The sequence below is a fragment of the Myotis davidii genome, unplaced genomic scaffold (genome assembly GCF_000327345.1).
Source record: "Myotis davidii unplaced genomic scaffold, ASM32734v1 scaffold205, whole genome shotgun sequence".
In the NCBI taxonomy this organism is placed as follows: Eukaryota; Metazoa; Chordata; class Mammalia; order Chiroptera; family Vespertilionidae; genus Myotis; species Myotis davidii.
The window spans coordinates 1,206,083-1,220,700 of record NW_006297573.1 but is presented as its reverse complement, the minus strand read 5'-3'; positions in this window follow the sequence as shown (position 1 = coordinate 1,220,700).

Here is a 14,618-nt window from a genome sequence, read left to right as displayed (position 1 = left end):
TTAATGTTTCTCTCTCTCTCTCTCTCTCTCTCTCTCTCTCTCTCTCTCTCTCTTCCTCTCTGAAATCAGTAAAAATGTATTTTTAAAAAACAGTTGAATCATACTGTTTTAGCACCAGATAACATCACTCTCCAGCTGGTGTCCAGGGTCAGGAAAGGATGCCTGAGTTACAGAAGCAGCAAAACAAGGAAAGGAAACAGGACGTATGCAGCCTGTATTAAGAACTTCCAACCTCAGCTCATACCAGTGTCCCCTTTGCTGTGTGTCACAGCCATACGCCTGTAGGAACTGTGCCCTCAGCCAGGAAAGCTGACTTCTCCCACCATTTACAAAGGGAGCTCAGACTGGCCTTGTGCTCAGCCTAAAGGCCACTTCCCAGAGAGGCCGTCCCCAGCCACACCTACTCTCCACACGAAGTTATATATTCTATGTATCCCACTGCTCTGTTTTTTTAATTTGCCTTCAGAGCACTCACTGCACTTTGTAAGTACATATTTATTTATTAATTAATTTAATGTCTGCATACTCCCCAGACTATAAATTCCCCGAGTTCCCGCTAAGGATGAGTTTTTCACCAAAAAATCTGTTCAATGAGTGATTGTCAGGCCCCGTGCCCTCTGTTTCAGAAATACAATCTGACCTTTATTATAACCCTCTGAATTCAGTTTTGCAGATGAAATTAAAGAGGTTGGCAACGCCACGGTGCCCGCTTCAAACCCTGGAATAGTGCAGTGCAAACCCTGCACAATTGTCCGCAGCAACCTTGCTCAGAAGCCTGCTGTTCTAAAACGTTTATGACTGGTCTCCAAAGCAAAAGCGTGTCTCTGCTCCTTTCCCCACCTTTGTGACAACCGTGGCTGGAGGGGTTAATAATGAACAGAAATTCCAATTAACTTCATCCGTCGCATCAGGCCTAGAACTAAATCCCGGCTCCTTGCAAGCCCCAAGAAAACACTCTTCTGTCTGTATGTCCTGTTAATAATTGATTGACTGGTTAATCCATTAACTAGTTCCTATAAGGTTTGTCCTGTCCTCCTTTGTCCTCTCCATGTGTCCTGGTCAGGGTCAGGGGTCATGTGCGTTATGCTGATCTGAAACACTGAAGGAAGGACTGTTTAGAAACATATGCAGGCTCAATGCTGCTTAATGCCCTGAGAGTTTATGAGGAATCACATTTTATACCCATGGAGAGTAGTTTTCATAAAGCACTGATTGAGCATCGATTGAAAATACACAGCAGTGCCTGGTTATACCAAGATGAAGGTTACACCCTGCCTTCAGGAACTCTCAGTCAAGTGTGATGACAGGAGACACAGGAAGGCTTCTTGGAAGAGGAGGGTCCTAGGGGAGAGGCGAAGGGTAAGGAGGGGAGGCTGGGGGAAGTATTCAGGGCAGAGGGTGGAGCCTGTGCAAAGAGCTTTGTGATTTCAGGGACAGACTAAAAGCAGAAGGCAAGGCTAGAGAACAAAAGGCACTCCTTTGACCTGGGTGCCTACGGAAGAGCCTCTGTGTTGTAATTCTATGTAACAAAAGCCCAATATGCAAATTATTCCCTCCGGCTGTCGTTTGACTGAGTTTGATTACTTGCTATGACACGTGCTGACCACCAAGGGGCGGTACAGAACATGGTGGGTGTTGGCGACTCAGCGCTGGCAGCGGGCAGCAGTGGAGGCGCTGCTGGCCCTGATGGCCCCGACGAGAGCGGGCCATGGATCACCCCACAGATGGTGACCAGCAGCTGGCAGGCCCTGATTGCCCAACTGGGGCTGGGCTCCGGGCTGGGATGGGGAACTGGGAACCAGGCCAAGGCAGGTGCGAGCAGGGGCCCGATCACCCCACCAGTCACCCCGCAGACTGCGACAAGCACCAGCGGCGGCGGTGGTGGCAACCAACCTCCTGCAGCACCCAGGCGAGGGGCTGCAACCTCTAGTCAGCTACCTGGGGGCGAAGGGGACAGGGACGGAGATGCGGTGGGAATGCAGGGTGTCTGCCGAGCTCGCTCTCGCTCCCCCTGTTACCCTCCCCTGGGACGTCAGGGCTCATGCGCCTGAGAAGCCCCTGTGCTCAGGTTCTGGGAGCCTGTGAGGAGCCCTCCCAGCACCCACACGGCCACTTCCAGGTGAGCCGGGCAGCAGCCACTGGGACCCCAGGGGCTGGTCAGGCTCCCCATGGGTTTGTGCAGGAGCCAGTCTGCGAGGCCGGCAGGGAGAGAGTATGTTGCCACCCAGGCTTCTGTGCAGCGCCGCTGGGTGGCCCAGAAGCCCACGCTGCACCCGGCACGCCGTGTCAGGCCACGCTCACCACATCTTCACATTGGGGACTCAGGCATCGGCGCCGTGACTCAGGTGGAAGAGGGCACGCAAGGGCCTGGGGGCCCAGGTGCTGCCCAGGGCCCAGAGGTCAGCTGGGACCTGCCCTCCACACCAGACGCTCATGCTTCAATTGCTGGCCAGGCCTAAAGACTGCACCCGTGCATGAATTTTGTGCATCGGGCCTCTAGAATTTTATAAAATACTGTGAAGACACCTGGTACTGGAAATTTTTACTAAAATATGTACTATTTTTATTGTTTTGGTTCTAAGCCTCAACCCTAATCCTAACCAATGCTAATGTAACCAATTACTTTGCAACATGGTAGGCAGAAGCCAGTTTTTAATAAATGCCAAATATTCCATTTTCATTAAACTTTTAAAAATGATATTTATACTCTAACACCACAAACAACAGTTAGGTTAGCTATAGGCCTCACAGCTGAGATCAGTGGTTCTGAGCCTTAGCTGCTCATTGGAATCACTGGTTCTGCTTTTTAAAAACACACATACTCAACTTACTAAGGTTGAACTTTGGTATACCCTAAGCTCATCATCAACACCTCTCCTAGGAAAATATCCATCAGAAATGCAAAAATCCATCAAAAGACATAACAAGAATTTTATGGCAACACTATTTGTTTATAATAACGCCACAAGGGATTACCCCAATGACCGAAAGTAGCCAAGTGAATGAATAAATTGTGGCATAGTCACACACTGGCATATTATACAGCACTGAAAAGGAATGAATTCACGTTATACACAACATCATGCGTAAATCTCATAAAAACAATGTGGAGCAAAATAAGCCAGATGGCAAAGAGCACACACTGCGTGGTCCATTTGGTTTTATACTAAAACTCAAGGACAGTTCACCTTTGTGTTAGAAGTCAGAACACTGGCTACCCCGTGGAAAGGCAGGGACTAGAAAGGGGCACGAGGAAGCTTTTGCATTTCAGGCTGCTGAAGACATGAGTATGTTCACTTTGTGAAAAGTCATCAAGCCGTGTATTTGAGTTGTACACCTTTCTGTATAATGCTATATTTTAGTGAGATCTTTTTAAAAGATACATCTGCCTAAATTTTATCCTCATATATTCTGATTCAATAGATCTGACGTGAGGTCCAATTATCTGTACCTGTTAAAGCTCCACAAATTATTCTAATGCAGCGGTTCTCAACCTGTGGGTCGCGACCCCTTTGGCGGTCAAGCAACCTTTTCACAGGGTCGCCTAAGACCATTCCGCATATCAAATATTTACATTACGATTCATAACAATAGCAATATTACAGTTATGAAGTAGCAACAAAAATAATTTTATGGTTGGGTCACAACATGAGGAACTGTATTTCAAGGGCCAGAAGGTTGAGAACCACTGTCCTCATGTATCTTGAGGCTCAGAAACCACTGACTAGGCCACCAACGGTCTAGATTTCCCAACTTTAATCTCATTTGTTTGTAGATTAAAAGAGCTTACTTGGGGGTTTTATCTTCATTTTATCATCAAACTAGGAGTAAAATAGCTCCTGCAATCATGTACATCCAGGAGCTTCCCTGCCGCTGAAATGAATGGAGACTGAAAGGCATGCCTTGTGTCAGTGGTTCATTAGCAGCTCATTACTCTGGGGCTTCAAGAATCCCTAACAGAATTCCTCTAGTCACCTGGCTAACAAGTGTTTATTGAACACTTACAATAATAAGAGCTAACAATTGCTCACTCTCATTCATCACTTCCCTGGGCTGGGCATGACAGATCCTCTGCATATGTTTTATCTTTTAAACATAGTAAAGGAGTGAAGTGCCCAGTCTCAGGAGCCAGACCACTGGTGTTAAAACACTAGTTTTGTAAGTTAGCTGTGTGGCTTTGGGAAAGTTACTTGACCTCTCTGTGACTCCGTTTCCTTCTCTGTAAATAGGAGTAATGATAATACTGATTCTTGAGGCTGGGGGCAGGGGCAAATGATAGTGGGCATCTCTGATTGTCACTTACTATTTATAGCAAATGCTACATAAGCATTAGCTCTTAGTTTTCACACACATTCTGGGAGATAGCTACTATGATAATGTTAATTTTGTAGCTGAGGAAACCCCAATTTGACTTACCCGAGGTCACACAGCTAATAAATAGCAAAAGCAAGAGTCTGAGCCAGGTTGCCTGACCTCAGAGTCCAGATACCTTGCTATCATGTTATCTTGTACTGACCTATTCCTTTCTCGGTCGTCTTTTGGTACACTCCAAGGTTACACATCTGTGGGGAAGATTCTACTAAAGAGATCTTGCAGGAGTCGGAAAGTCAGAATATTTCGTGAGCCAACCGGTGTCGAGTGTGTTTCCCTCCACGTCCTATGTGGTTCAGGGTTCGGGTCTGAAAAAGGAGCCGCACACAAATGAGAGAGAAAAGAGACGAGATAATTTGGAAATATTGGGGGACCAGACGGGCAAGTCCAACTCAAGGAGAGGGACTTCCACTGATCTGGGATAGCCCTAGGGTAAGGAGGTTTCAATGACACACAGATTAGCTCATCAGCAGACAATTTCCAGTAATAGGCAGAATATCTTATCAATAAGGATTTACATGATTAAAGGTGGGGAGGTTGCTTCAGCTACAATTATCTAGATTAACTGGGTGGTGCACAGCTCCGACCTTTGCTAGGGCCTCAAAGGTCACTAGCTTTTGGGGGTCCCTACTCTTCTCTGCTAGTGAAAACGATAGATAGTCTCCTGCAAACTGGTAGTGAGGAGCCCTGCCCTCCACCAGTGAGAAGGGGAGCTCTTCCCAATCAAGCTTCATTTTCCGAGGAAGAATGAATCTGAGTAACCTTTCTCGCTCCCTGGAGTTAAAAATACCTTTTAAAAATGAGTTTGTCACATCTTGTTGCATAACACTGAGCAGTATTTATAGAACGTGGGAATGAATATGAAAACTTGTCTTTTGATTCATGGCCTATTAGAAGTGGTACTCTCATTAATAACTCTGACTTGAAATTTTCCTCCCAAATTATTGAAATGTTTATTAAACTTTAAAAGTATTTTTCTGTCAGGGGAGGGGAGGGTTGGGGAGGGGGAAAGTAGGAAAAGGGAAGAAGTGTATTCTAAAGGCGCTCACTGAAAAAGCCATTGCATGCATTTTGGGTGTCGGCCTGAGAGCTGCCTTCATGTAACTGACAGGATGGGGTATATTGTCCCCTAATACTGGATACCGTTCCTTACAGAGGCAAAGACTGCGTTTTTTCTTGACTTAATTTTAAATCAAAGTCTTCATTGAAACAATATTTCAGAAAAAAATGCAGATATTAGCAATTAGTGGGCAACTTAACGTTTGTATTACATTGATTCCAAAATAATTAGGTTGGTACACCCATTATAAATATCTCTCCTTAGTGAATAGAAAGCGCCGCTATCATTTTGTTGCTTTTTTAAAAGATTGCTGCAGCTGACCATGTAATGTATTTCCAAGTTTTGTCAAGTATTAAGGTGACTGATTTTATTTCTTTTATTAGACACTTAAGTTTCCCTTTCTTTTTTATATTGCTTCAAAACAAACCTGCTTTTACAAGCCTCCTGCCGCTCCAAAGGGCTCTTTGTTCGGCACAGAGAAGATTTCTTGCTGCTCAGATTTTCCCTGTTTAAGCAAACACTGGGGGCTTTCAGCGGCGACCCAAGTATCACTTTAAAACCCCGAAGGCAATTTGAAAGGCCTCCAAAAAAGCATGACATTCAATCAAAGTTCAGTAAGGAAAGTTTTAATGAATAAACTTAGTAAATTAGAAAGCACTGCGGCAGGGTGATTAACGCTCATCTGTGCATTAGTGTTGAAATTAATTAAAACGGTTAAGCCATAGGAGGCTGGCTACCTCGTCAGGACCTGGCTCTGCCCTCAGAGTCAGTCTGGATCCAGGAGTGATTCATCTTACACAGATGAGAGGGGGATAGGAAGAAAAGAACAGCCAGGACAAATGTGTTTTCGATGGTGCTTAGCAGCAGGGAGACCATTGAGACTTCAGAGCAATGCTACTGGAGTGTGACATCATAATACGGTATGTACATGTGGAGTGGAGTGAAAAGGACTTGGCACATAGAGGCCCTCCCCCCTTCTTTTGGATTGGATGCCGTGTATATTAATTTCTCTGCCAGGCAGAACGCTGCAGTCTGCTCTCTTCAAGACCACTCTCACATTAGCTCTGTTTCCTTACCTCTTTTTAAACATGCTTGCCACCATTGATGTTCGTCCCTGGGAGTCCCCCACAGCGCCGTGAAAAGGTGGGCTTGGTGCCCTGGTGGATTTCTCTAAGATCAACTCCATAGAATGTATGAAAATATAATTGCCTCAAACAGACTCTCAGACACACAACAATGGGTTTATTGTCAAGTTCCCTTGGCAATGTGCAGAGCAGAAACCATCTTCTCAAGAAACCCCAAATATTCCATTCCCATTAGGTTTTTAAATATCTCATAAGCTCAATTTCTTTCCAGAACTATGGGTCTGTGGATCTTCTTATAGAAACCCATTACCATGTGGCTGTTTAACAAATCCATGCCTGCTTAAAATTACAAATGACAGCCTATTTCATAAAGAGAAAAGTCCTCTTTGTCAGGAAAACATTATCAGTGGGTTCTCCTCAGATAACAAATGGGCTTGAGTCAGGCCCAGCACCATAACTGTTTCCAAAATAGAGTAGCAATGGACTGCCATTTCTAGTTCAGGGGTCATTGCAGAAATGAGTGACTACCTACGAGTCTAAATTATCCAGAGAAAATTATCATGATTTGCTAGGGATCTACATTCATAACTTGTCTGTCTTCCTTATTTTTTGCTCTAAAGATTTCTTGTCAGACACAATGTCAGAGGTCACTGTCAGAGTGTCCCTTTGGTACCCATTAACTATAACCAGCAAACTTGTTCACTATTGATCCACTATGTCTAAGTATCTATTATGGTGGATATAAAAGGTGGCTTCACATTTTTCTAAACAGATAATTCATAAAGGCCAAGGGGTCATGGCTTGTGATAAATTATTCTCTCACTGTAACTGTGACTGAATGGGAAGGGGGCGGGGAGGGGGGGGAGAAGAGTCACCAGCGTTAGAGTAGAGAGGTAGAACGTTGTGTGTCAATTGGACACATTAACATCCATATAAATAATAAAAGGCATTAATAATATTTGCTCATGACCTCATTATCGATTCATTCCACTCAGCAGCAGAGGCTCCTAGAGCGAACGAAGACAGGGTTGATTTTTTACCACCGAAGTTCAGTTGAGGTTGAACTCTAAAATGGAAGTCAACGAAAGACAGTAAAATATGTTCCGGCAGCCACAGATCGGGTCCTGGGATTGATACATTTTGCAGGTAATGCATCTTCTGGGGGCAAAGCCAGGGTCTGCAGGAACAGAAGCCTCAAATACGAAGTGTAAGGATCTGCTGGGCCCAGTTCCTGTGGGATTATTTGGTTCCTCATATTCTGTGACCTCTGCTGATTCAAGCTGAACTTGCAGCAATACACTGCAGAGGCCATTGCGGATGTTCCCCACGTTCCCATCCTAAAGTCAAACGTCTCATTAGGAGGATCTAATGAGTGGGCTTTGCTCACAAGTTATCTGACACTGGGCTCATTTAATGCTGTTTATGGTCTTCTATCCACTGGAGAACCCGGAGATGGTATGCTTTCTCAAGACGACAGTTTGGAGGAAAGTAAATTGAGATGAATCATGGTGAGATGAGATAGTTAAAATGTCATGCTCCATAAGTTTGAATGCATCCTTCAAGTTCTGAACAGTAAAATGCAGCTGCAACAAGGGAAACAAAGAAAAAGCAGAGAACTAACAATACAAATCCTTCTTTGACAAGGTTGCTTCCTGGGGGAAACAAACACCTTTCAGGGCCATCCCTGAGTGCACACACCCAGTACACGCGCATATGCACGCATGCGCGTGCTCACACACACACACACACACACACCCTCCTAGTTTTACTTTCCTTTTACTATTCTACCTATTTCGGCAGAGGGGAGGACACATCGAATTTGCAAGGTTTCAAACAATAAACCACTAGCTTTACTTCTGTTTACAAATGTTAGTTGAGGGACTGTCCCTACCTGACTGGGTGAATTCCAAATGGTCCCCAGTAAATGTGGGAGCTGGCGGTGGCGGGTCCGAGCATCAGAATAGGCCCTTTAGGAGATGATTGAAGGCTCGGAGGTGGGCATGGGCGGATGTGGGAGCTGTGGAATTGCTTCGTTGATTTCTCCTTACAGAGCCCCATTCATTTCAAGTATCTACTAACTATAACTCTGAGTTAAAACATCCTAAGAGAAACCCAAGAATGACCTATTTCCTGGAAGCGATCAATCTAAGTTAACAGTCTGACCCTGGGAATAGCTTTCCTTCTTTATGTGAAACCCCAGTTATTGGGGCAAGCACTGTGTTGAGGGAATTTCTCTCCAATATCTGTAGTTCTTAACCTTTTTGTGAATCAAGAACCCTTTTGAGAATATAGCAAAAACTATGATCCCTCTCTGGAGAAAAATGTTCACACGTTTTGCATTTGTTTTAGGTATTCAGAGCATCCCTGAGGTTCGTGCAGGTTAAGAACCTGTATTCTAAAATAGGGTGCTTTAAAAAAACCAGATGAACACTGATAGAATCTGCCCTTCATTCTTCAATTCAGTAAAGAAAAAAAAAATGAAGCTTAGAGATGAGCCAGCCACTGTAACCTTCAGAATCCAAATAATACTGTCCTTAATAATAATCATATTCAAGTGTCATGCTTGGTGTTCTCTATGGACATCTCTATTCTTCATAATCATTTTTATTTTTATTTAATGTTTGGAGATGTTGTAAAGAGTGACTACTGTTTCAAAATGTGACCTCTGTGAGGTTTAAAACCTACTGAATCAGATGAGATATGAAAGCGTTCAACATAATGTATGACTTAAAGCTCTGTTTTTAAAACTTTAATAGGAAATGTCTGACTCTTAGATCACCATTTCTAAAGCCTGGCAGACAGAAACTGTCTTTTTAAAACATCTAATTTATATACCAAACAGAGATCCAGCAAGTAGAGATAATGCCTTTCCCCTTTGCCTCATACAAACCTGAACCTTTAATTTGTTTTGAATAAACCTCAGCTCTGGCAATATTTTAACAATTATAACTCATCTCATTCCCCCCCCCCCAAGATTTTTTTAGATGTTGTAGTAGACAGTGGGATATTGAGATAAACAAATCATGGCTATGTCCTCAGGAGGGTTACAGTCTTATGAAAGGACAGATGCATGTACACACCAAAGGACCACTGCAGTGCTTGACAGCATCCTTCCTCCTGGCAAAACTCCATTCTTACTCAGGTACACACCCTCCTCTACATAAGCTATGTGAGTTAGGGGAAGCTGGCCTATACTGGGCTAAACCAATCATGGGAATCCTACACACACCCTTGTCTGTGATTGGTTGGGGCATCCTGACTTCAGCCAATTATTATTTCACATTCCCTTGGTGATGGTAATTGGTCCAAGAACGGGCATGCAACCTAAATTGACCTCATCATACCAAAGGGAAGAACAACTAGAAGGAAGGTTCTCTCTCTTCCCCTCTAAGTGTATTGTCCCAATTGTTGTTAGGGAAGTTAGCCTGAGGACAAAGCTAAGACATCTGGGAGGGCAGATCTGATAAAATTACAGAGAACTGAAGTAGAAAGCCTGACGGAGCCACCTGAAACCCACTATACCTCAAAATGACCTTCATGTGGTATAAATTTATTATTTCCTTTTTGTGTATTCTCATTTGAGTAGGAATTTATGTCCTATGCAGCCCCAACCTTCCTGTCACGCATTTTAGTCCAGCCCACAGTGATAGTCCCCCTGGTAAGCTATGCGACTCTTCAGAGAAGTAGAGAGGATGGACACAACCATGCTAATGGGAACTTTCCAGATGAGGGGACGCTGGAGCTGAGTTTTGATGGTTGAATAGGAGTTAGCTGGGCAGATATGGAAGGGCATGGGATTCTAAAGAGAAGAACAAGTGAACAGAGGTTTGTTGGTGCCTTCCAGAATGTTGGGAGAGTTGCATGGGGAGGATGGTTTGGTAGATGAGCCAGAGGAGGAAGGCCAGGGCCAGATCATGAAGGGTCTTGCACTCAAATGAATGTGAACGTTCTCTTGAAGGTAACTGGGATGCACTGGAGGGTGTTAAGCTCTGAAGTAGCATGATTGATTTTGCATTGTAGACACACTGCTTAGTGGCCAGTGTATGGTGAATGGAGAGGACAGTTCTGGGTATGGGGAGATCGGTTCAAACGTCTCCATTTTGCTGAAGTTCTCAGTCATCCTTGCCTGACCAGAGGCAATATGTGTCCTTTCTGGGTGTACAGGGAAGGTATTTATGAAGAATGGTACAGAGCAGTCGCTATTGATTGAAATCTACAGCAAGCTTCAGGTCAGCGAACATTTGCTGAGTGCTTGTGACACTTAGAACACTGCATGGCATCATGAAAGAGCCCTTACTTGCTGTGTGACCTTAAGCAAGCCTCTAAACCTCTCTGAGATTCCACTTTCTTGTCGATAAGTGCTGATCCCACCCCCACCTTGCACTAGGTAAGTGAGTAAAATAACACTTCTGAGCATTTAGCACAGGGCCCACCAGATCATAGAAACGAATGACTCGCTGGCTGACTGAGTGACTGGATAACATACATGAATAATTTTCCCTACTTATATTAAATATGTGGTTCTAGATTTGAAAATGGCAGGCTTAGTACTTTGGGAGCTGTTACCAGTGGATGAACAAGTTATCTCCACCACCTTCTGAGGTAAGTTTAATTCCTGCGGAATATTTTTTTTAAATGAGGGCAGATCTTCCCACAGGGATTGCCGAAGCTTCTGCTCAGTCATTAATTAAAACAACATGATTCAGAGCCCTACGGATGTGTAACTCTCCATTCTGGGGGCTCGAAAGGGAGCGATGCTATAAATTGCTTTGGAATACATTGATTTGGGGGTTTTCATGTGACACCCACAAAGGGCTTGAGAGACTAGGCTTTGGCCAGAGTGCCAAGGTTGCTCTTCAGCTGCTTTGTATAACCTACAGGTAGGACCGCTAAGAAAGGTCTGTCCCTTCCTTTCCATGAGCCAGATCTTTGGGTCCATCAAGCTGACTGAGCCTATTCCGAGGTGGAAGGCAGCAGGAAAGGCTGGGATGGGGCAGTGGGAAGCCAGTGCCAACCTGCTGACGCTTTCACTTCACTGGAAAACTTGGAGGTACAATGGGCAGTGGTTGAGAGCTTTGCCATCAAAGGCATCTGGGTTTGAGTTCTGAATTGCCCACTTACTAGCTGTGTGACTTTGGGCAAGTAGCCTAACCTCTCTGAACTACAACATTTTTCAATTGTAGAAATGGAATATTCCTACTCCAAGCCTATGAAGTGGGAGGACACCAGCTCCTACCATTGTTATGAGGATTAAATAAAACAAATGAAAAGCATGTGTTTTTACCTAAAAAGCAAAGTACTCAGGGTAATCTATAACCTATGGTGAATAAAAACAAACTATTATTATTTATAATGGACATCTGTAATGTTGGGCCTGTCCATCAAATATGTGTCCTTCCTATCAGCAAGCTGATTTCTTTTTGGGGAATTACTTTGCTGATGAGGTGTCATCTTGGTGCCCTCTAGTGTGCTAATTGTCTACCTTAGAAGCTTGAAGGACTCCCCGGAGGCTCTGCCCACCCAATCTTTCCTTTCATCACCGTGTGTGTAGACATGAGGTGACCTTGTGACCTGAGCTCAGTCAATCAGAATTTCTCTCCCGGGAGTTGGAATCAGGCAGAGTGAAGCAAAGGTAATAAGAGCAGTAGGATGGTGCATAAAGAAGACAGCCTCACCTTCTCTTTTGTTGGTGTCTCACATCATTCCTATCTTAAGTGGCCAGCTTCCATTTCAGTTGCTTACAACCAAAGAAGTGGGACATTATTACTTTCTCCCTTTAGGAAACAAGTGTTTCCCTTCATAGCCTGCCTCTCTTCTTCTTTTCATCCCAATGTCCTACATAGAATGTTCCCCAACACAGCTTCATGCATGTCTTTGAAATGTCCTTTCTGCTTGGATGCCCATATTCGACTCCCAACTGACCTCCGACAGACAAATTCTAACTCATTTTTCGAGCCCTAGCTCAAATGTTACTTACGTTGGGCAGCCTTCAATGACTATTCTGACCGAGCTGTAGAAAAATATATAAGCTTTTCTTGAAACATTTATGCACTTGCCATGTTGTATTATGGTTAGGTTATTTGCTGCCATCTAGATTGTCTGCTCTTTGGAAATGGTGGCCAAGCCTCATCTGTGTGACTCTAGTACTTATGTGATCCAGAACAAGAACACAAAGCATTTTTGTTGAATGAGTGGTATATATCACACATATTTAAATTGCAGTTTTGTGGACAAGGGTTTACATTTGGGACATGGTCACATAACTTCAGAACTGGAGGCCAATTCTACAGGCCACCCAGTTCTCCCAGTAGTCGTGAGCAAATCCATCCTGGTCTCAGTTATCTAAATTGGTAACTGGATTGTGCCAAAAATTTTAAGATCATTGGCTCAGCCTCTACTTTGAGAGTTACACACACACACACACACACACACACACACACACACACACCAGGAACTAAGTCTTATATGGTTCTGACCACACACCAAGCATTAAGCTAATATTAATGCATTTGATCCTCATAATATCCCAATGAAGCAGATTCTGCTAGTCTTTCCTATTTCACAGGTGAGAAAACTAAGATTGAGTCGCCTGCCCACAGTTACATGACTAAGTGGGAGAGCTGAGTGTCCTGCCTAAGCTATGTTCTTGCATACAATGTGCCCTCCTCTGGAGTCTCTGGGGTATGAGTGGACTCTCAGCTCATTCTATCAGCACTCAGCCCTGTTTCATGACTTGGGGGTTGGAAGCAGGCCATGTGTGGAAATCTGTCCACCGTGTAAGAAGCATTGACAATGAGTGCAAAGCACAGAAAAAAAGGAGCTGAATTTTTATCTAAGCCACAGTGGGGAGTGATGAAGAGGGAGGGGAATATTTCTGTGGTATTTGAAAATACTGAGATACCCAGAGATAACTGTTGTGCCAGTAATAGTCCCATAATTAGCCTTGGCTAAATTCACCACACTGGATTTGGTAGGCAATAGAGGGTAGTAGTTCAATACTTAGGTTTTCAAGTCAAAGAGTCCTGAATATGAGGCCTGGCTCTGCTGTCTGCTACTATGTGTATGACCTTGGGCAACTTACTTAACTGCTATGACTCAGTTTCCTCATCTGTACAATGGGGCATGATAAAAGTCTCCACATCATAGAGTAGATATGGAACTTAAATGACATAATTACATGGAAATTACTTGGTATATCTGGCACCTGCTACAAGGTCATTTGGCTGTCTGGTCTAATTAGCATATTACACTTCTATTATTATGGGTATTTTTTAGTACAAAATCCCTGCTGGTTGTGGGAAGTTTAGTGACCAGTGCTACTTTGGGTCTTTTAGGGGACAATGAGGTGAGGAGAGAGTTTCCCATCCACTTTGCCAGGAAGAACATAGCCCTTACATATTGACAGGACTGAGGTCCCACAGGCTACCTGCATTCCACTGGATATGAGCACAAGATAGGATTTATGGTTTTCACATCATTATCAGTGCTGATGGCTCCATAGCATTATTCTGTGTGAGCAAATCCAATGTCCTTTTCACGATGTCCTTTCCTCCTTCAAATTTCCAATGGGAGGAAAGCCCTTCCATGATGAGTTTGGTCAAAAAGGCTTATTTTAGCTTTGCCCAAAGGGCTAATGGTATTTCTCATGGATCCTGAGCATTCCATTGGCTGTGACAGCAAGTGCCTGGGTGAAGCTTGCAACAACCTCATTTCCATGGGGGAGAAATTTGGGCATGATTTGCCCAGAGTCCGTTGGAGTGCATGTGCCCTGGATCCCCGGACTGGGGGAGAAAGGGTTCCAACCCACCAGTCCATGGAAGCTTCCCACTTTGCAGATTTTGATCCAGATATCTAAAGCCTTCAAATGCTTCCTGTAGAAACCAACTAACCCACTTCATCATACGACTCTCCATTAGCTGCAGAACAAGCAAATGCGTAAAAATAATGTGCATTTGCATAATGTAAGAAATATATTACCCTAATGCATTGGTCTCAGCTTTTAATAACCAGAATTTACACGGCTCACAAATTAGGCCCTTTCTCCACGAGATCTTGGGGTTGAAACTTGGGGTGGAAGTGAGTTTTACATAGAAAAGTATTTC